General features: G+C 41.4%; 1 long non-coding RNA gene across 2 annotated transcripts in view; it reads left to right on the top strand.

The window, feature by feature from the left end:
- The window catches only part of LOC132362431 (uncharacterized), a 95,641-nt gene that overhangs the window by 5,674 nt on the left and 67,387 nt on the right, over positions 1 to 22,580 (top strand). For both annotated transcript variants that reach the window (XR_009502373.1, XR_009502372.1), the window contains exon 3: positions 11,674 to 11,813. This is a non-coding gene — a long non-coding RNA (uncharacterized LOC132362431). The remainder of the gene's footprint in view (positions 1 to 11,673; positions 11,814 to 22,580) is intronic.

Genomic DNA, 22,580 nt, shown 5'->3' with positions numbered 1-22,580 from the left:
CAAATAACTAGCCACATATAGATTGGACAGTAATTTCCTATCAGTGCGCAAATACTCTGGTAATGCATTTAGCATACAAGTCAGTGGTACATTGGATTTCCAAACAGACTCTAGGCCTTGTGTATCAAGAGGATTATACTTGCTGCCTACTCCTCTGGCTGTACTGTGGTGAGGATTCCTGAGCTGATATATATTAAGTACTTTGAGCTTCAGGGAGGAAAAGGTGTCATAGGAACACAAGGAAGTATTAAATGCCAAACAAATTGCTTTAACTCAATGGCAGGTTGGAGGCTTTACCCACCCCCAAAAAGCATAAGGAAATAGTAAATCATGATTTCCACGATTCAACTCCCTTATGGTTTTTCATGCATGTGTAAATTAATATACAGAATAGAGAATAATTCTAAAATTTATGAATTTGCTCTTGGTTAAACTTTAAATATCTCAAAGCTAATTGTTGTTTAGTTTTCCTAAGTTCTAATGAAAACACTTCATACATATGTTGGATCCTCAGAGCACAAAGTCAAGATTCATCAAATGTGATTGCATTTATGATCAAGGCAAAATGCCTTAATTAAACAATTAATTATCCTTGAGGAGAGAAATGAGCACAGAAGTCCAATTAGTGAATCTGTTAACTGTTCCTCCCAGTGACACAACCAATAGCCATTCCACATGCAGTCAGTTACTTTGATCATGGGAATTACATATGGTCCTCTGAAATGCACAATGGCAAAAGTAAAAACACTAAGGAAAAGTAATGAATACAATGTAGCAGAATAACGATTAGACTGGGAGCCAGGAAACCTGGGTTTTAGTTCAGGCTGCCACTCATAAGCTGTGTGGCTTAGGATAAAGTACCTTAACCTTCCTAAGCCTCATTTTCCTCTCTTATTAATTACGGAAGCTGGACGACATGATTTCTGAAGTCCCTTCCGGTGCTGACATTTTTCAAGCTTGTGTTGAGGAATTCCTCCCTTTCAATTTTATTTTGGAAGCCACTTGCTTCCTAGCACCATGTCTGTCAAATAGCATCACTGCCAGCAACTTACAAGGTAGGTCTGTCAGTGCAAGAGAGAGGCTTCTGCCTGATCTAGTTTTGTTTACAGTGGCAGCATTTCAGCACATCCTCTTTGCTTTCAGCAGGAAGCAGCCAGGCAGCAAAATTGCTCTAGCATAAAACAAATCCAGCTGCAGGGCATCTTCAAAATGCTCCCTATGTGTTTTTCAATTTAGCCTACTATTAAAATTTTAAAGTACAATTTAGAGCTGTAGCTTGCAGTTTTCTGTTAAAAAATGAATCCAGGTTTCTCATTACAGGATTTGGGGTGGCGGGGGAGGGTGGGAGGGAAGGGGCATGTTTGGCGAGAGGAGATATTTTAGAATGTGGCGCATGATTTGCCTTCGATCCCTCCGGCCCCAGCACTCATCACCTGTGCCTCATTCAAGGGCTTTGGAACCCTTCTTTTCACAATCAGCCAGTTCAGAGCTGCACGTGAACACCAGACCGAGAAAGGGGATTGGAGCAGGGCCAGCCTAACCTGCAGATGCCTGTGCGTGGTTTGGGTAAGAGGTATCATCCGAGAAGCTGTGGATCTGGGTTGGCAGGAGGAGCAAAGATAAGGCATGGAGGAAGAAGCAGCATGGTATGTTTGTACAATGCAACTAGTTCTAGTGACTTTGCGTTTAAAGAAGAAAAAAAAGTAAGGGATGAGACGGAAAGATAGGCAGTGACCAGTCCTGTAAAGCATTCTCGGACTGGGTTGTGCTGCCCGGACACCCCCTCCAGCACTGAAGGACTCAGTCTATAGCTGTTACTCACCCGGGGTCACAGCCCCAGGGGCCACCACACCCTATAACTTGTTGATGTTAGGTGGTCGGACATATAAAAGGCTCCCAAGAGCAATTCCTAATACATTTCCTGCACGCTAACCTGCAAGTCAGATTCTGCTTCTTGGAGAGTCCAGTCCTTAACACCATGCTAGAGAGATTGACGGTACCTTTGTTGGCAGTGGTGAGACACTTAAAGGTTGTAAAAAGGGGTTAACCCTGATCAGATTTGCAATTTTTGAAGATTACTCTGTGGTAGTGTATGGAGGGTGTGTTGAAGTGGCAAACACAGAGGAATAGTGTCATGTGGGAAAGGACTTTGATGCAATGTAGCCTCCAAATACACAACCAGGAGAGCTCTCCCAGCCAACAGAAAAGCTCACTGTACAAATGAAAATGCTCAAACCACACAGCTCCTTAACTCAATCCATAACACACGGTGAGAAGCAAGGGGGCAAGAAAGGAGGTATGTTAACAGTCAGGATAGGCGGCAAGCAGGTGAAAGGACCATGCTAGTTGGGTCGTGTTTGTAAGTCCTCCTCCCCCCACCCCTCCCCTCACATCAGCCTCTTCCACTGATGGCGTGGTTATGAGGACCAGAGTTGAGGTTGGAGCAAGGGGCCCAAGAGGGAAGGTACCTGAGGCCAAAGACACACTTGTTCTGTTTAAGGGGAACAGGGCAAGTACGCAGGCCACAGCTGCAGCTTTCCAAATAGCCTGCTGAACAGCTACAAGTTTTACCTGCACTTCTTAGGCAGAGCACACGCGGGGCCAGTCGGGAATCATAATCATACTGGGTATCACCATTGGGTGACTGACTAGGAGTGACAGATCACTGTCACCCCAGTGACAGCACAGTCATCCCTTTCCATCTATAAGCATCTCTCGTTTGTTATATCATATTTTCTACTTATTCCATGTATCCTCTGCATGTCCCATAAGTTAATAACTGACTACCTATTTTGAACACATCATATGAATTCTACCTAAGTCTCCCATGCTACTTGTTTAATCATTCTCTATTTTTTTAAAATGAAATATAGTTGATTTACAATGTCATGTTAGTTTCAGGTGTACAGCACAGTGATCCAGATAGTATATCTATCTATTCTTTTTCAGTCTTTCCCTTATAGCTTATTACAAAATATTGAGTATAGTTCCCTGTGCTATAGAGTAGGTCCTTGTTGGTTATCTATTTTATATATAGTACTTTGTTAATCCCAACCTCCTAATTTATCTCTCCTCCCGCCCCTTTCCCCTTTGGTAACCATAAGTTTGTTTTCTGTGTCTGTGGATCTATTTCTGTTTTATAAATAAGTTTATTTGTATCATTTTTTTTTAAGATTCCACAAAAAAGCAATATCATAGGGTATTTGTCTTTCTCTGTCTGGCTTATTTCACTTAGTATGATAATCTCTAGGTCCATCCATGTTGCTGCAAATGACATTATTTCATTCTTTTTTATACCTGAGTAATATTCCATTGTATATATTTACCAAATCTTCTTTATCCATTCATAATCATTCTCTATTCTTAAACATCCTATGAGTTTTGCCTATATTTCAAAATCTCTTCGTTCACTTACTATCAATACTTCATACTTCTTAAGACTTGCATGCATCCAATTTGTCTGTTTTGTCTTTTATAGCAAAATTGAATATTCTCAAACACTACAGCAAATGCATATTACAAATAAAGACTGTTTGGAGGGTTTTTGCCAAAGTGGAGGCTATAGATAATGTGGTTTTGACTTAGGGAAGTGACAATAGAGATTCAAGAGCAACTCCATAAGATGAAGTGAGCAGAAATGATGACTAATTAGATGTCATAGGTGAATACGATGGGTGGATCCTGTTGGCTGGCTGACCTAACATCCATTCCACCCCCTTCTCCCTCCTAGTGTAGAGGCTAGAAAATCTGCATACTGATTAGCAGCCTCTCTTGTTCCTGGGAATGGCCAGGGGTCACAGTTCTAGCCAATGAGATATATATGGAAGTCTGCTAAGGAATTCTATGAAAGCAGTTGCTTCTCTTAATAACAAAAAGGATAGAAATAGCTGGAACTGTCCCTCCCATCATCTTCCTGTCTTAGAGAAACTGATGCTTGGAGCTGTGACAACCATTGTGTTACCTACCATGATGTGAGAAGCCGCTATGCTAAGAATGGCAGAGTGGAAATATAGGAAGAGCCTGGGACTTGACATCTTTGAGCTGCTTCTTCAGCCCTGGGCTGCCAACCTTCAGACCTACTGTTATGGGAGAAAAATGAACCCTATTGTTAAACCACCACGAGCTGGATTTTCTGCTACTCGTAGCCAAACACGTCCTAAATTCTTAGTGAAAAAGGTGAGAGGAGGCAGAATAACTTAATCAAGTGGCCAGACCTTGATGCAAAGACATTGCAAAATACAGCCTTTGTCTTAGGTAACCTAACCACGAATCGACTAAAAATTGGAAGATCTCTTACTGATATAAGGGGACAACCAGCAGTATTTTCCATAGGAAGATCCAGGCTGCTGGTGCTCAGCAAAGCAAAGTCAAGTTTCCCTTCCTCCCTGGTTTTCTAGCATCCCACAATGGCAAACTACTTCAGACTGATTAAACTAGAATTTTGGAGGTGGCGAGTCCCAAGATCAACATTTTTAAAAGCATCTTGGATGATTCTAATGAGCAGCCAGGGTTGAGAACCTCTGCTTTTAATGAATACATCTGTTTGGGGATAAGAATACAGCCACCGCTTCTACCTTCTAAACTCTATACTGTTGAGTAATCTGGGTCTCTGAGCAGAAGTGGGAATTACCAGAACATTAGGAATTTACAAATACCTCTTTCCTCCTGTAGATTCATTATAATACTGTGAATCTTGAATGCAAACTACAGACCTGTGCTTCCGAGAGCATCAAGATAAAGTCCATAGAGTGACATATTGCCATTCTACTACATTTTTCTGTCAACTGTTGCAAGTGTCACCAAAACTCTCATCCACACAGCAAAGAGAAATCATCCCACTCCTCTCCTTCTCTCTGTAAACTTTTCTATGGTCTAGAATCCCTTCTAAGACTGAGGCTTTTTTTTTTTCCAGAGTGGAAAATGTTTCCAGTGATGCTTTTATCAAAGGCCTTTTCTGGTGTCTCAGTTCGGCCCTATCTTTGTAGTGATTATAATATTTCTGACCATAAAATTCAGGTATGCAAAAATGTGAAAACCTATATTTCCATAACTGACTCTCCTTTCTGTCTTGAGACCCCATTCTATTGATTCTTGATGGCAGAACTAGAAACAAATCGATTCCAGGTAAACTTGATCCATTCAGGGTTTTACTCCTTCCCTCCCGCCTTTGCCCTGGGGAGTTGGAGGGAGACTGATAGAACATCTGGACACAGAGGGGGCTCATCTGGTCCTTGATTATCATCTGTCCATGCTGGCATCCTCTGCTGTGTCCTTGTTCCTCGAAGTCGCCAATTGTCAGCCTCTCTCCCCGCTGGCATCCACGGAGGCAACTGAGTTCCCATCTGGCCTTTGATATAAGGACAGTGCTGACATCTGTTCTTGGACCCCCTCTTCCCAATACGAAGCATCTGTTAGTCTGCCAGGCCTCCTTGAGGTACTTCTGTACCCATCTCAGACAAGCATGGATGTACTCCGGGCCACTCTGGGCTGCGGGAGACTCAGGACTAACCTGCTATGCTGAGATTTCTTCTTCCTGACTTGCACACTAGGGCAAAGTGTGAGACAATCTCAGACCTTCATCATTTTCCTGGGACCCCCGCCCCGGGAAGAAAAGTCAGACTCTCAGCCCTTGAGCACCGCCCCCCATTCCCATTAGCCCAGAGAGGGGCCAGCACAGGACTGACCCTTAGAGACACACAGCAGTGTTTCCCCTCTTCTCCCTCATTCCCAGCCCATGGGATCTTCATCTGTCAGAGTAAATAGGAGAAATGCTGGCTCAAAGTGTGGGGACAGACTAGGGGCAAAACCCAGTAATCTTTAAACATATATTAATTTTAATTAAATTTATTAAAGTTTATTTAATAAGTTTTAATTAAATGTATTAAACTATTTACATTAATTAATATTACATTACATTAATACTTTAAAAATATTATTCTACCATGCCTCGTTGTAAACCTGGAAAGTCTGCATCCAGTTCACTCATCATCAAGAAAAATTGATGCATTAAAAAACTAGATACAAAAAAACAGGATTATTTTCTAATAATGGGAATATCAATGCTTACTTTTTCTCTTATATCCCCCTTCCTACATTTTTCAAATTTCTGCTGTGAACTTCTTTGCTTTATGTTTCTATAGTAAACACATCTGGAAAATGTCCAACTAAATGTCTGCTGAAGAGAAAAGGCATAAAGGAAAAGATTGATAAATCTGATCACATAGCAATGAAAAGTTAAATAAGGCAAAAAAAAAACCTTCCATAAACAAAGTAAAAAGACAAATGACAGATTAAAGGAAAAAAATTTCTCACGTGACAGAAAAAGGATTCATTCTAAGGAGAAAAAAAAAAAAAAAGGTCATGAAGAACCTAGTGGCAAGACGGGAATAAAGACACAGACCTACTAGAGAATGGACTTGAGGATACGGGGAGGGGGAAGGGTAAGATGTGACAAAGAGAGAGAGTGGCATGGACATATATACACTACCAAACGTAAAATAGATAGCTAGTGGGAAGCAGCTGCATAGCACAGGGAGATCAGCTCGGGGCTTTGTGACCACCTAGAGGGGTGGGATAGGGAGGGCGGGAGGGAGGGAGATGCAAGAGGGAAGAGATATGGGAACATATGTATATGTATAACTGATTCACTTTGTTATAAAGCAGAAACTAGCACACCATTGTAAAGCAATTATACTCCAATAAAGATGTTAAAAAAAGAAAGAAAGAAAAAGGATTCATGAAGAAAATTAATACAATAGGCAAGCTGTATAAAACTATTTAACATATATAATAGGGTATCAGAAAAAAAAAAGCAAAGGGCCAAAAACGTAAAAGAACCTCACTCAATTACAGAAATGCAAATCGAAACAAAACAGAGATATCATTATTACGTAGATTTGCAAAGTGAAAAAAATGTATAAAACTCAGTAAATGGTTAGGGCATACAGATATTACATTTCTTAAGGATATAAACTTGAGTGACTTTCTGGGGAGAAATTTGGCAAATCAATCAAAATTTTAAATGTATTTCTAGAACCCCTTGCAAAGGTATGTACACCAACTAAATAAGGACATGAACAGGATATAAATAAGCATAATCATTGCAGGAGTGTCTGTAACAGCCAAACAAAAAAAGATTAAAAAGTGGAAATAGCTTAAAGGACCATCCAAAGGAGATTGGTTAAATAAATTCTTGTACATTGATATAATCAAATACCGTACAACTGTGTGAAACAAACATGAATTGATATGTCATATTCTAATATGGAAAATCCTTCAAGATATATTATTAACTGAAAAACCAATGTACAGGACAGGGTGAATAGTATAATGATCATTTTCTTGTAAATAAAATATATTATGTAATTATCAGTGTTTATGTATTCACAGAAAATATTTTGGAAGAGTAAACAGAACTGTTAACAATTTCTCTACAGTTTGAATATTCTAACCAAGCTCATGTTTAAAATTTATTGTTTAATGTCAACCACAATTACCTACCTGCGGAATTACAGATGATTCTATTTTCATATAGGATTTCAGTTTTAAAAAATGAGCATTCAGTTAATAAAAAAAGCAATAATATATAGAATTTCATTAAGTCCATTCATCCTGATCATTGGTTCTTTTTTTTTTTTTTGGCTGCGTTGGGGCTTTGTTGCTGCCTGCGGGCTTTCTCTAGTTGCAGCGGGCAGGGGCTACTCTTCATTGTGGTATGCGGGCTTCTCATTGCGGTGGCTTCTCTTGTTTTGGAGCACAGGCTCTAGTCGTGCGGGCTTCAGTAGTTGTGGCACGTGGGCTTCAGTAGTTGTGGCTCGCAGGCTCAGTAGTTGCAGCGCACGGGCTTTAGTTGCTCCGCGGCACTTGGGATCTTTCCAGACCAGGGCCCAAACCCGTGTCCCCTGCATTGGCAGGTGGATTCTTAACCACTGCACCACCAGGGAAGCCCTGATCATTGGTTCTTAATGAATGTGATAAAAGTTGTAGCCCTGAGCTGTCCAATGCAGCAGCCACATGTGGCTATTGAGTACTTGAAATGTCCTGTCCCAATTGTGATGGGCTGCATATATGTAACACACATCAGATTCTGAAGACTTACTATGAAGAAAAGAATGTAACTGATCTCTAAGTAGTAGTTTATATTTATTACATGTTGAAATAATACTGGGGTGTATTGGATAAATAAAAGTAATTTCACCTGTTTCTTTTTTTGTTTATTTTATTGAAGTATAGTTGATTTACAGTGTTGTATTAGTTTCTGCTGTACAGCAAAGTGATTCAGTTATACAGTTATATATATAAGTATATACATATATATACTTTTTAATATTCTTTTCCATTATGGTTTATTACAGAATATTGAATATAGTTCCCCGTGCTATATACATAGGACCTTGTTGTTTATCCATTCTATATATAATAGGGCATCTGCTACCCCCAAACTCCCAATCCCTCACTCTCCTACCTCCCCTCCCTTTTGGCAACCACAAGTCTGTTCTCTATGTCTGTGAGTCTGTTTCTGTTTCATAGATAAGTTCATTTGTGTCATATTTTAGTTTCCCACCTATTTCTTTTTTACTTTTTAAAATGTGGTTACTGTAAAGTTACAAATTTTTAAAAATTTGAAAATTATGAATGTCATTAACATTATACTCATAATATTTTATTATGAATTCCATTATTCTAATATTATTCTATTCTATTGGATAGCACTACTATGAAGTCTCTCTCCATATGCTCAAGGTATTGTTTACAGTTTTGGGGTATTCACATTCCCAAGTCCATCCATGTATCCCAAGTTAAGCACCCCACTCCAGCTACAGATGAGGCACAACCTGCAGAGCTGTATGTTTGAACTGGTCCAGGTTGGGTCATGGTAAAAATGTGATGCCTGAGCTACACTTTAGGGTGATGCTGTCAGTCTTGATTCAGGGTCACTGTTATCAACGTTCCTTTGGAGCTTGTTGTTTTAGCTGATGAATGGATATTTTGGTGATTTTTCTCACAGAATCTTTATGGAGGACCTTCATAAGGAAGGTAGTATCAACTAGAGTTATGTTTCTACTGACTAATTATTTTGTTACTCTAGTAGCCAATATTTATTGAGCCTTTCTATATGCCATGCACAGTTTCACGTTCCTTACATCTCTTACCTTCCTTAATCCTCACAACAACTTGCTGAGGCAGGTGCCATGATTTTCCCCATTGAAAGTTGAGACATTGAGAGTTATTGTTCACAGTGACTGAGCCCATAAAAGGCATCTCCAATGCAGAAGCCCAGGTTCCAAATCTCTACACTATCTTTTATGGATGAAGCCCATGAACTGTAGATCTGACCAGGTTTTCCTTTTGGTGATGGCTGCTAGGAAGCTTAGAGCATAAGAAGTATATAGGTATGGCAGTCTTACACCGTCCTCATTCCTGGCTGTGTTATATAGCCTTACACTCTCATTCTTTTTTATTGACTATATTCTATTACATGGAACTACTATAATTCATATCACCAGTCCCAATTTATAGACACTGAAGTTGTTTCCAGTCTTTTGCTACTATGAACAACTGGAAGTAACATTGCTGGGTCACACTGTAGGTGATGTCAGTTTTGACTGCAGTGCCAAATGCCCTCCACAGTGTTGCACCAACTTACACTCCCTCCAGGAATACCTGAGGACGCCTATTTCCCCATACTGTTGCCATTACAATATGTATCAAACTTATTAATCATTGTCAATCTGATAAGCAAAAAATCCATACAATTTTATGTTGATTTTATTGTAAATGATGTTAAGTATATTTTCCAGTTTTAAGATCCATTTGTATTACATTTTCTATAATCAATCTGTTATATACTTTGTCCATTTTACCATTGGGTTTTTGAATTTATTGATTTGTAGGAGATCTTTATGTATTAGGAAAATTGCTCTTCCGGAAAAGCATGAAAGGAATGAGGAAAGCAGGATAGGGAAGGGGAAAGACTGGAACAAAGAAGGGCTTATGCTGCAGGCAGTCAGGAAACTTCTGAGAGGGGGAGAGAGTATTCAGCAATGACATGCTACTCAAAGGCCAAGTGAGACAAGGACAGAAAAATATCTATCATTTGTAGGGCCATCAACCCGGAGGTCACTGATGATTCAACAAGAGAGGTTTCAGTGGAGAGGTGGGTGTGCAAGCCTGCCCTGGAGTGACGAGTAAGCGAGAGGTAAAGAAGTAGAGACACTGAGTATAGCGTGCAGACACCGCAATGAGAAGCCCACGCACCACAACGAAGAGTAGCCCCTGCTCACTGTAAATAGAGAAAGCCCACGCACAGCAACGAAGACCCAACGCAGGCAAAAATAAAATTAAATTTAAAAAAAAATCAGTGAAGTATAGAGTGCAAAGTTGTCTGTCCCCTATTAAGACAAGCTGTCCTGGTGTTGCAGGAAGGAGGACCCCTTCCAGGGCCCAAGAATGGGCTCCTGTCTAACATTTGGAAATGAATTGTTCGAGGAGACACACAGAACACATTATTGGAAAGGGGAGCCTGGCTGGAGAGCAGCAGAGTAAGGGAACCCAGCTCTGCAATGTGGCTCAGAGTCTCAGGTTTTATGGTAATGAGGTTAGTTTCCGGGTTGTCTCTGGCCAGTCATCTTGCTTGGCCTATATTTGGTCTGACTCAGTGTTCTTCCTGGTGGCACGCACGTCTCTCAGCCAAGATGGATTCCAGCGTGAGGGCTTCTGGGAGGTTGGCAGGACGCATCATCTCCTTGCTCCTCCCTTTGGCCCCTCCCAAGTTCTTCCTGGTTCGTTTTACAAGACATATTATGGGCTGGCGTCCCCTCCCTCCTTTCGGCCCCTCCCAAAAGGAGGGAGGGGTTAATGTTCAGAGGCAGCACCGAGTTCTTTATCAGGACCTTCTGTTGTGAGACAACTCATGCAAGAGGTTATCATCATGTCTGGCCAAGGTGGACGGTTTCGGTCAACAGTTCCCTAACACTGGGATCAGTGGGTGGTTGATTGTGAGGATAACTTCTAGGACAAGGTGGGTCACTTCAGCTGAAGGCAATTCTCCAGGGAAGGGGGTAGCTGTGAGCCATCAGCAGCCAGTACTCACAGCAGCTGGGAAAGGATGCTCTGACCTGGTCACGGGGATTGGGTGGACCAACAAAGTAATGTCTGCCACGGGAGGTGAAAAGGAGTGTTTCATTTTGGACATAGTGTGAAATATTTGAGATATCAAGGGTCAAGTAAGCACCGGGAAAGTCTATAACTGAGAAAAGAGGTCTGTACTGAACGTATAAGTTTAGTAGTAGTAAGCATATAGATAGTATTTATTAAATTATGCAGATATCTCTGTACTGATATAGAAAAAGCTCTAGCATATACAGTAAAGGGAAAAAAGCAAGAGGCAGAATAATGTTTGATACTGCCTTTTGTGTAAGAAAGGGGAGAAATAAGAATACACATGCATACACACACACACACACACACATATACTCACACATATGCATACATTTGCACATACAAAAGGAAACACTGGAAGAACATACAAGGAAGAATACAAAAGGGTTACCTGAAGGGTAAAGGAGTAGGGGTGGATGGGGACAGGAGCAGACATGAAACTTCTTGAAGTATTTTAATATAATTTCCATTGTTATTGCCTAAAATAAATACAATTTTAAAAAATTTTTAAAGGAAAGAAAGCCATGTGGATAGTTGAGATCTTCTATGAAGAAAGAAAGGAAAAGAGAAGAGGTCCCAGATCCAAAGCCTGAAGAAAATCAACGTTTAGAATTTTGATTGTGGAGGAAGGACCAACAAAATGCAAGAAGCAGGTAAGAGGTTAAAGGAGAAAACCAGGGATAAGTGGTGTTAGGATTCCATTCATGGAAGTGGTGGTATGTGAGCCATTGTTAAACCATTGAGAGCTTGATATTGGCCATGATGGGAGTATTTATTTACACTGTGGAAAAAGGAAAATGCTACACATCAGGGCTTTTCCCCCTCCTTGGAGCCGGTTTACCAGCACATCACTGCATGGAAGTCAGGAAACTACTGAGAGAGGGAGAGAGTATTCAGCAATGAAATGCTACCCAGAGGCCAAATGAGACAAGGACAGAAAAATATCTATCATTTGTAGGGTCATCAACATGGAGGTCATTGATGATTCAAGGAGAGCAGTTTCAGTGGAGAGGTGGGTGTGCAAGCCTGCCCTAGAGGGAAGAGTGAGTGAAAGGTAAAGAAGTAGAGACACTATGTATAGGCAACTCTTCCTGTCAGTTTTGCTGGAAGGGGAAGAATGAAATCAATAAGTTAGTGATTTGGGATCAAGGAAGGGAAATGCGTTTTAAGGTGAATAATCTTGAAACTAACATGTACACTGATCCGATTACCCCAGGAGAGAGAATGTTGAAGAGAGAGAGAAAAGACTAGTGCATTGCCCTTGAGATAGTATCCCCAGCACACACAGAGGGACTCTTTTTTTTTTATTTTATTTTTTATTATTATTTTTTTTAAAGTAAGAGTTTTTCTTTTTTTGTTTTTCTTTTTTTAATTATTTATTTATTTATTTATTTTTGGCTGTGTTGGGTCTTCGTTTCTGTGCGAGGGCTTTCCCCAGTTGTGGCAAGTGGGGGCCACTCTTCATCGCGGTGCGCGGGCCTCTCACTATCGCGGCCTCTCCTGTTGCGGAGCACAGGCTCCAGACGCGCAGGCTCAGTAGTTGTGGCTCACGGGCTCAGTTGCTCCGCGGCATGTGGGATCCTCCCAGACCAGGGCTCAAACCCGTGTCCCCTGCATTGGCAGGCAGACTCTCAACCACTGCGCCACCAGGGAAGCCCCCACAGAGGGACTCTTATTTCATAGGAAGGACATTTCTTCCATTTGAGAAGAAGTTTCCAAGCAGCATCTGTGATGGGGCGGTGCCCAGATACACAGGCCCTGCCAACTCCCTGCCTGTGAAAGTTCATTACCAACACCTTGACATTCTTAAGACAGAGTGCGCACATATGCCTTTCTCTGAGACATATAACCAATTAGTACATAAATTTCTGCGTGTCCTCAATATCTCACAGGCAGCCTAAAAACTCAGAATTCCAGCTGTGGAAAGAAGGGAACCTGCTAAAGAGTGTAAATAACCTAGGCAAAAGAGTTCTCAAAAGAAGGTTAGAGGTAGTTATGTGTCAAGATTTCACTGTCTGCCACTTCTAGATTACAGATGACTTCAACAAAGTGCTAATGTTTGATTAATGCTTTCTTGCTTTTAGTAGTTCAGCTAAAAGCACAGCTTCCAGTAAACAGGTGGTACATTAATTGAAACATAAAAGAAAGAGACTGAAAATGCTTGGGATGAGGAGAAAGGCCTTTAGAAGATGGAAGTGGTGATTACCTTAATTGTTTCAAAAAGGCAAGGACTGATCTTTCATTCAGAGGAAGGTGCCCCAGCCATGGTAGCAGTTTTCCACCATCTTCCAACCATTTTGCAGTTGTAGAGACAAGTGCCTTTGATGAATCACACTTGAATGGGGTTCTTGCTATGCTAACTGGGTGTTGATAGAGTTATGTAGTGGAAGTAACAAGGCCTTTGGATAAAACACCTAGTACCTTACCTGGGATGAACAATATCAATTATTTTATTATTATTATTACTATTTAGTCACTCATTTCTGAAAATTCTGTTGTTGCTCTGTTACTACCTAAATGTGTGAGCATGACATGTGACTTGCATTCTTTGCCAACCTGCTATCAGAGGTGAATTTTCCAGTGGTTAATAAGTGTAACTGTTACATGAATGATGAGTTCCTATTTGCAACTCTGCTGGATTTTAAGATATTTCCATTCAAGTTCAAATGAAGAGGTCTGTCTGTGTACATTGTATCCAGATCTGTATCTGTTGTAACTACATCTGACCAATTGGCAGCTTCTTGCATTTCCTGTGGTGTTTAAGTGCATCTGAAGAGTTTCGCACTGGTGTTTGGTACTCAGCCACGTTGTTCTCAGTAGCAATATATCATTAGGACAGATTTCTCTCACCCTATTTGGAAAGATGTCTTAGGACAGGCTTTTTGGGAGCAACACCTGAGACTGGGATTCTTGTGTAAGCAATTTGTTGACAGAGTGAGAGAGTAATCTCGGGGAAAACCTGTAAGGGAGTGAGAGAAGCAGAATTGGGGCAGGAAAATTTTTTTTTTGTTTTTATAAATTTATTTATTTTATTTATTTACTTTTGGCTGTGTTGGGTCTTCGTTGCTGGGCGTGGGCTTTCTCTACTTGCAGTGAGCGGGGGCTACTCTCCGTTGCGGTACACGGGCTTCTCATTGCAGTGGCTTCTCGTTGTGGAGCACAGGCTCTAGGCACGCGGGCTTCAGTAGTTGTGGCACGCGGGCTCAGTAGTTGTGGCTCGCGGGCTCTAGAGCACAGGCTCAGTAGTTGTGGCGCATGGGCTTAGTTGCTCCGCGGCATGTGGGATCTTCCCAGACCAGGGCTCGAACCCGTGTCCCCTGTATTGGCAGGTGGATTCTTAACCACTACGCCACCAAGGAAGCCCGGGGAAGGAAATTTTTAAGAAAATGTGTTGTCTCAGGAGAAGTCTAGCCTCATCCTTACCTCATGGAGAACTCTGGAGCACGAGTTGTACCACAGTTTGTTCTGCCTGAGGCAAGGGGGCTGGACTTGTATACCACACCCTGTCAGTCAGTCACGGGTTACAGACCACCCTCCCTGGAGGGGCATCATAACCTCCCTGGCTTCTGTGGGTAAGGGCTCTCCCACTGGCTAGGGGCAGGTGCCCAAAGAAAGAGGCAGCTGTGAGCTGCTTTGAGCAGCCAACACCCACAGCAAATGGAGTGGGGTGGGAGCTCCAGCCTAGAAAAAGAGGATCTGGGTGGGATACCAATAGCATCTGCCTCAGAGGACAAATGGCAGTGGTGATTCCAACCCCAGACCATCATCCAGGAGCAGATCCAGCAGGGAATGCAAGTTCCCCTGAGCCAAGCCATTTGGATCACTGTTGGCAGTTCTTGAATGCTCAGTCATGGGATGTCTCGGTAATGAAAATAGAACTGCCAAGTAATACCAATTGATTCACGGGCTAGAGTTACTGAGATGTTCAGCCCACAAGCTTACTGTTTCTGTTCCCCCGTTTAATGGTTGTTAAATATTTTTTTAGGGAACTCCAGGTAGAAAACAACGTATCAAATGCACAATTCTTATGCTAGAAATGCTTGCATTTCACAAAGTTTGATGCCATTAGGAATTGTCCATGTAAGATGATAAGGATGACATCATGATATGAGCTTAGCTGTCTTTTAGAATTTAAGTCTCACAGGGCAAAACCCTGGTTAGGATGAGTAACATGAGGAAAGGCACAGGGCAATTTGCTAAGTACATGATGTTGTATTGTTAGGAGAGGAAGAAGTATATTGTGGGCTCTGTGTTGTCAGTGACCAAAGGTTACTTGAGTAACCCATTCCCCGAGGTTAACAGATGAGCTTCAGATGAGCAAATAACACAAATCAATACTTGCTTCAGCTGCATATGAATCACAGAGTGAGATTCCCTGCAGATTTCAATGTTCTCCTTCTACCTACTACTGAAAATGCTTTCTTAAGCCATGGATCTCATGACCTGAAAGGTCCATTATGAAATTTCTTGTTCATGATCCATGTTCCTGGCCAGGTAGGACGAGGACACAGAATGCAGAACCTGAATTCAGAAGTTTGCTCACCTGCACAGTGGCTGAGTGGTGAAATTTCTGGGCAGTATACAAGTACACTAAAGAAGAAACCTGGGCCAAGAGTGCCAGGGTTGAATTCAGGTTGAGGAGAGAGAGTGTTTTGTCTTGTGACTAAAAAGACTACTCTCCGTGAGACAGGAATCAAAGGTTCCAAAGAGAACAAATGGGGAGAAAGATGACTAGGTGCCTAAAGAAACGATAGCAGTCATCCCGTGGAAGCATTTGGAAGGCAAGAACCGTGTCACTTATTTTTCTTAAAACTGCCCATCTCTGCACATGGAGGGAACATGCCTAACTAAGCTAGAAGCTCTTTGACATATTTGATTTTTCCATTGTCTTCTGAAATGCCTGCTGTTTTTAGTAAGAGCTTACTAAGTACATGTTTAGTTAATATTGTGTTATTATTAATGTTCTGTAGGCCAATTAGTTTTAACTTATTCAAATTTAAACAGGAGATATTAACTGGGTACGTGTGTGCAAAGATAGCTTTTTGAGAAATACTATGTTTATAAATCACCTCAAGAAGCCTTTAAGTTTCTGAATTCCCACCCCTTTAATTAAATGATTCAGTGAGGAATTTTGCTTCCTGGCTTTACAGCCCCAAATTTCTCAGAACAGCTTTTCTGTAGGTAAATGTAGCAGCTTTGTGGGTGCTAACCTACTGCTCTTTCCATGTCGACGAAAATAGCATGGTGATAACTGTTGTAGCCCAGTAGGAAGCATGAGAATCTCCTGGAGATCTTGGTAAAATACAGATATATAAAAACACCCTAGAGATGATTAGTTATTAGGTCTAGGGTGGAGCTCAAAAATCTCATTCCTAAGAAGCGCTCAGGTAGTTCTGATGTAGATGTGTTTCAGTAGACTATTGCCACAATGATATTGCATCACAAGCCACTCACATCTCAGTGGCAGACAACAATAAGCATCAATACTTCTCACTCACACATCCATGGGTAAGCTGGAGTACTTTTTATCTAGGCTCCAAACTGTTGGTTGGATCCAGATCTGCTGCACTTGTCTCTCATCCTCACTGAACCAGCATTTTACCTGAGGCAGGCTCTTCTCATGGAGAAAAGCAGAAGTATGAGATGGCAAGCAACTGCCAAGCCTCTGCTCACATCTCATCCCCTTATATCCCATTGGTCAAAGGAAGTAACCAAAGCAGAAGTCAAGGGAGGAGAAGTATACTGTTTTCATGGAATCCTGGTGGAAGAAGTAAATATTTGATGAATGAAAATTTAATCGATTACAAGGTCATACAAAAATTCTGTACATTGAAAAGCACTAGAATCTCTGGAACCATCCAGGAAAGGTGAATGCAAGGTCAACTGTTTGTTTAGTAGGTGATTCAACAAACATTTATGAGTGACAACCAAGTGCCAGCCAGACAGGTAATTAGTTATTGTGTATCCGTAAGGAGTCCAGTCCAGAGACAGATAAGTACACAGGTAATTACAAGGCAATGTGCCAGTTACCATATAAGAGAAGTGACAATATTTATTTTTTAAAAATCTAAAACCAACCTGAAAAGCAAAATGTAATATTCTCTGTGAGCCAGCAATTGTAAAGTATCCTTAAAATATGGGAAACACATAGAATCGGGTTGTAAGATGAAATTGAGTCCCAGAGTACTCTCTGGAGAAGACTGCTGCAAGTAATGGAAGCGGCTCCTGGAATGTTCCAGGCTCACAGGTTGTAGAAACAAGGGCAAGAGGAGGCCCAGGATACCGTTAGCTTAGCAACCAGCAAAAGTCTCAGAGACGGCGTTGATTGGCCCAGATAGGGGCACACCATTCCTGTGATACTAGTTGGCCCAGTATGGATCAGAGTCCTACTCCTGAAGGGAGAAGGGGAACTTATTAGCCACATGAAAAAACAGTATGGGAGGTGGTTTCCCAAGAGAATATCAAAGTACTGGCAAAAGAAATATGTCCTCCATGCTGGAATACTATATGGCTGAAATAGAGAGGTTTATTTATGAATGAATGGAGAGCACACACATAGGGATGAAGGTGTGAAAGGCCATGGACCAGTTAGGAAACTTCAAATAGTTTGGCATGATCAGAGTGCTTGGCACAAAAGGAATGGCAGAATATGAGTCTGAAAATTTGGCAGGAGTCCATTCATATTTGGTGCCAGGGAATTGGATTACTCACTGGGGCACAGACACGTTAGAGGTGAAAGCCATGAGAGTTTGCATTTTAGAAAGGTTACTGGTGCAGCCATTTGAAGGATAGAATGGAGGAAAGCAGATGGAGAACTAAATACCAGCCCAAAAAATCTGTTGTCAGTCAGAGACCAGGTGAGAAATGATGAATCCTGAAATAAGGGAAGGGCAGTAGGGATAAGGAGCAGATGATGGTTTTGAGAGATGGGCAGGCCTTATTGACCTATGGAATGTGAGGTGGGTGGGGAGTGTGGGAGAAGGAGGGGCTAAGATGACTCCCAGGTGTCTGGATAGGCCACCATGGGCATGATGGTGCCATTCACCAAGAGAGGAGAAAAGTGAAAAGAAGTTTCTGAGTGAATGATATAAGCCCTTTTTTTTTTTTTTTTTTTGATAAGCATTGGTTTATTCCTAGTTTCTCATTTTTTTCTTTTTTTCTGTATTTTTAAAACTTTTAAATTTTATATTGGAGTATAGTTGATTAACAATGCTGTGTTAGTTTCAGGTATACAGAAAAGTGGTTCAGTTATACATACACATGTATCTATTCTTCTTCCATTTAGGTTGTTACAGTACACTGAGCAGAGTTCCCTATGATATACAGTAGGTCCTTGTTGGCCGTCTATTCTAAATATAGTAGTGTGTATATGAATAAGCCCATCTTTAGACACGCTGATTTCAAGGGTACCGTGGAGCATCCAGATAAAGATGTCCCACAGAAAACCTGGGGTCTGGACCGAAGTCTCACTTTTCTTCTGCCCAGGGAGAGCGTTCCATATTTCATTAAACATTTCTAAAAGGAATGTTTTAGACAATCCTCATACAACAGAGTGTTTTGTGCTTACTAACTTAACAAAGGAGGGACAGCCCAGCAGAGATGGTTTTGTCCCAGGGTCTAGGATTTCAACTCACCCAGCTCTCTCTAATAAATGTTACCCTCTTGCTTCATTAGCCAGAATAACATTAGTTATGAAATTTGTTACAAGGAAAGAGACTGAAATACGTACCCCTGGAGAGTTAGAAATATTAAGGTACACAGAAAGGTGTTTGGGGACATAGGCTGCCTTCAATTTAAAGGGCTTATCTGGCCAAGGGTTGCTGGGGGAGAGACAAAAGAACTCACAGGCCCTGAGTTGAGGTTCCCCTCTGGCCGGAACCTCAGCTCTCTCGGCTCTGAAAGCCAGAGCATCTATTTCTTTCACTGGCTTGTGCAACCTTCTCCTTCATCTGTTTCAAGGCTCAGAGTTGGCTGTAGTGATAAATAGTAAGAATTGGGACTAATGGCCATAAACATTGATGGAAAATGACGTTCTAATTCCCTGGGGAACTCAGTTCTGCACCTGCTTCAGTGCAGGAAGCAAAGGAGTACAAAAGAGGCTCTCACCCCAGATTCTTTTTCCCCACTCTGAAAAGGTGAAGCCTGGGTTGAGGAGAACTTTCCTCTCCCACGACAAAAGCTGAAAACTTAAACCCACCTTGTGCCTAACCACCAGTCTTTCTGGAAAACCTTCCCTTCTTTGTCTCTTTGTATTCCCCAGCTATTGGAACTGCAGTGCTCAAAGAAGTACCTGACCTTGTTTGTCAGATGAGAAACAGAAAATGCTGACCCTGAATTCCTTGATTTGCTCCCGCTGTTAACCTAGCAGTACTGCAGAATCTCAGACACTTCAGCAGCCTAGGCAGGCTGGGGGTATAGAATAATGAGTGCATATAGCTCCTTGACCAGAGCCTTCTCTTCCCTCTGGAGGGACGGAGGCCTTTAGCAAGGAGTAAGCACAAAAGGGAGTGATATGCAGGCGTGGCCAGGATAAAGGCCAGTTTCAGCCAATACTGTTTGACTTGCTGGTACTGTTTCTACTCAGAATGGCTTTTCTGCTCTGTTGTGTTATCTGGGTCCTGCCACTAATTTTGTCGGAGGAAGAAAGTGAGCCCACAAGGGCAGAGGCAGTATCTCATTCATTTCCAGAACTTAACACAGAACCTAGATTTAAAGAGGCAGAGATTGTGAGGAGGACATCTTTTGCAAATTTGAAAGCTTTTACTTTCAATTTGCAGAAGAGAAATACCGGTTTGAAGATGTTAAGAGACTGGCTGAAAACACAAAACTAATCAACAGCAGTGTCTCAACTGGGCACCTTTGTAGATAAGCAACAGAATACAACTCTGGCATATTTAACCAAGAATATCATTTATTAGAGGGATATAGAGAGGATGGAAATCTAGAAACCTGAGTCAGAAAAAACTCCTGTCCTAATAGGGGTTAGGACAGATACAAAGAGAGCAAGGATTTCTCAACCATCTCACTTAGGAGTCAGTTTACACCAACATTTTTTACCATCTTTGCCATCACTCTGCTTAAGATGGTCCATGTCCTAACAGAAAGTTTTGGATTGGCCAAGCTCACTTCCACATGTCCACCACTTGGAGAGGGGTGGGCAAGACACTATCTCCAAGACTTAGAGTCCCATCAAGTCAACATACAGTGGGGAAAGGAAATTCCCCCGAAAGAAAATAGGGTGTTGTTAGAAAGAGAGAACGGGTGCTGAGTGGCTACCACATTTAAATGTCCACCAGCTCATGAACATTTGAGACCAAAGTTTGCATTCTTTCTTTCCCTAGACCAGCATGGTATAAGCAGAGGTTCTCAACCAGTGGTGATTTTATCCTGCTAACCCCAGAGACATTTGGCAATGTCTAAAGACATTTTTGGTTGTTGGGAAGAAGTGTTATTGGAATTTAGTGGACAGCAGCCAGAGATGCTGTTACTAATCCTGCAGTGCACAGGACAGCCCTCCACAAAAAGGAAGTACCCAGCCCACAGTGTCAGCAGTGCCACGTTGGAGAAACTCTGGTATAAGCAAAGGCAGGGAACTGAGATAATACACTGTGTGTTTAAGAAAATTCAATAATTTAATTTGGTGAAAGTATGGATTACATGTAGAAAAGTTGGAGGGGGGGATAAAACTTAAAAAAAGAAAGTTTCAGACCAGATTTTGTGGGGTCTCGAATCACAGGCTAAGTTGTCTAGACTATGTTTAATAGGACTGGGTGCTTTGTAGCCCCAAATTATATCTTAATTGCCTGGGCCTGGCATATGTCTCTATTTACTGTGGAGTTTATCTCTAGGAGACATTTGGAGCACAGGACTGAATGCCATGAGACTGTCAATGACAAGACCCCATCAGTGTGCCCTTGTCCTGGGCAAACTCTCAGGGTCTGTCCCAAGAGTTTAGCTTCTCTGTGCTTCTCGCATCTCTCTGGCATATGATTTTGGAAAAGTCATTGCTTCTTAGTGTGGATGTTCCTGCTAAAGAGATTAACACTATTATCGACATTCTTTCAAGTAATATAGCTACCAAATGATCTTTATTCTTTCAGAACAAGCTGTTTTTAAAATTAACATATTCCACTGGTTCCCATTTTTTTTTCACACCTCCGAAATCAGGATGTACTTACAATCAATAGTATGTCCCACTTTAATCAGTAGCACTTTTTTATTTGAGATATATACAATTATGGAGCTTAGAAGCAATGGCACTTTAAATTCAATGAAATATAATATATTTATTTTCCTCTCATTTGTCACTGGTTAAATTTTATTCATACACATTTTAAAGAACTGGTTGTTGGGAGTGTATGTGGGTATTAGGGTCGAACTCTGGCAGAATGCTAAGAAATACACAGAATATCGTGATGGAACTGGCCCTTCTCCGTCATCATTATTTTATAATTAGAAATACAGCTCTTATGTTGAACAGAAGAGGTTTTGTAACATGCAACCATCTCCCCAGTGGGAACATCCAGGGCCTGCCCCCAGTGAAATGTTTCATCTGTGTTTCAAAGCTTTTAAAGAGTATGTGAAAGAAACGTTCATTCAGGTCAAATTGCACTGGCATATGCTTTGGGGCTGTTCTTATTTTATACAGACTTCCTTGGTCCATCATTAGATAATTGTATTTGTACAAAGGAAATGGAGTAAAATTTCCTCCTGCATCCTTTCTCTGCTTCTCATCTTTAGCCTCTAAGAGGTCTGCCGCCATTCCTTCGTCATCCCCATACATCAGGAAGGTGAACGTGTAATGACAGCCACCCTCCCGCAATGTTATCAGCCTAAGAAGCAAAGGCTTGAAATAAGACTAAAGAAGAACTGGAAATGAATAGTGGTGAGGCTTAAGCAACTGTGAATTTCCAGGAAATATTTATGAGCTGATTTAAATACTAATGAGCTGGTAATCTGACAGCAGCAGCAATAAAGACGAAGATACAGGAGCGCAAAGTCTCAGCTGAGCCGTGGGCTGTCTCCTATCTACAAAAGCTGTATGGTAGAACGGCCACATTTTAAGCCTCATGCTAAACAGACATTTCTAAATCCTGTTAAGTGAGAAATTGACATTTTCCCACTAATTTCAATTTTTTATTTCTGCCATCATACTTACCAGTGAATTTGAATCCCATCTTTAAAAAGGTATCCGGGGCCTGAATGTAAAAATCACTTCATCTAAACCTTTTATCTCAATGACTACTATATTAGGAAAGACGCTTTCGATTTCCTTTTCTGTCCACTTTAAGAATCTGCCAGATAGCCTCTCCTTGCAAGTTCTGATGCAGCAGCATGAACGATGTCTCCAGAGTGTAGTAAGAGGTAATTTATCCGAAAATGTCTCCTGTCCCAGCCTGACTGCAGAAAATACTTCACTT

The sequence above is a fragment of the Balaenoptera ricei genome, chromosome 3 (assembly GCF_028023285.1).
Source record: "Balaenoptera ricei isolate mBalRic1 chromosome 3, mBalRic1.hap2, whole genome shotgun sequence".
Taxonomy (NCBI): Eukaryota; Metazoa; Chordata; class Mammalia; order Artiodactyla; family Balaenopteridae; genus Balaenoptera; species Balaenoptera ricei.
Note: the sequence above shows the minus strand (reverse complement) of the source record. Positions and strands in the feature narration are given on the sequence as shown.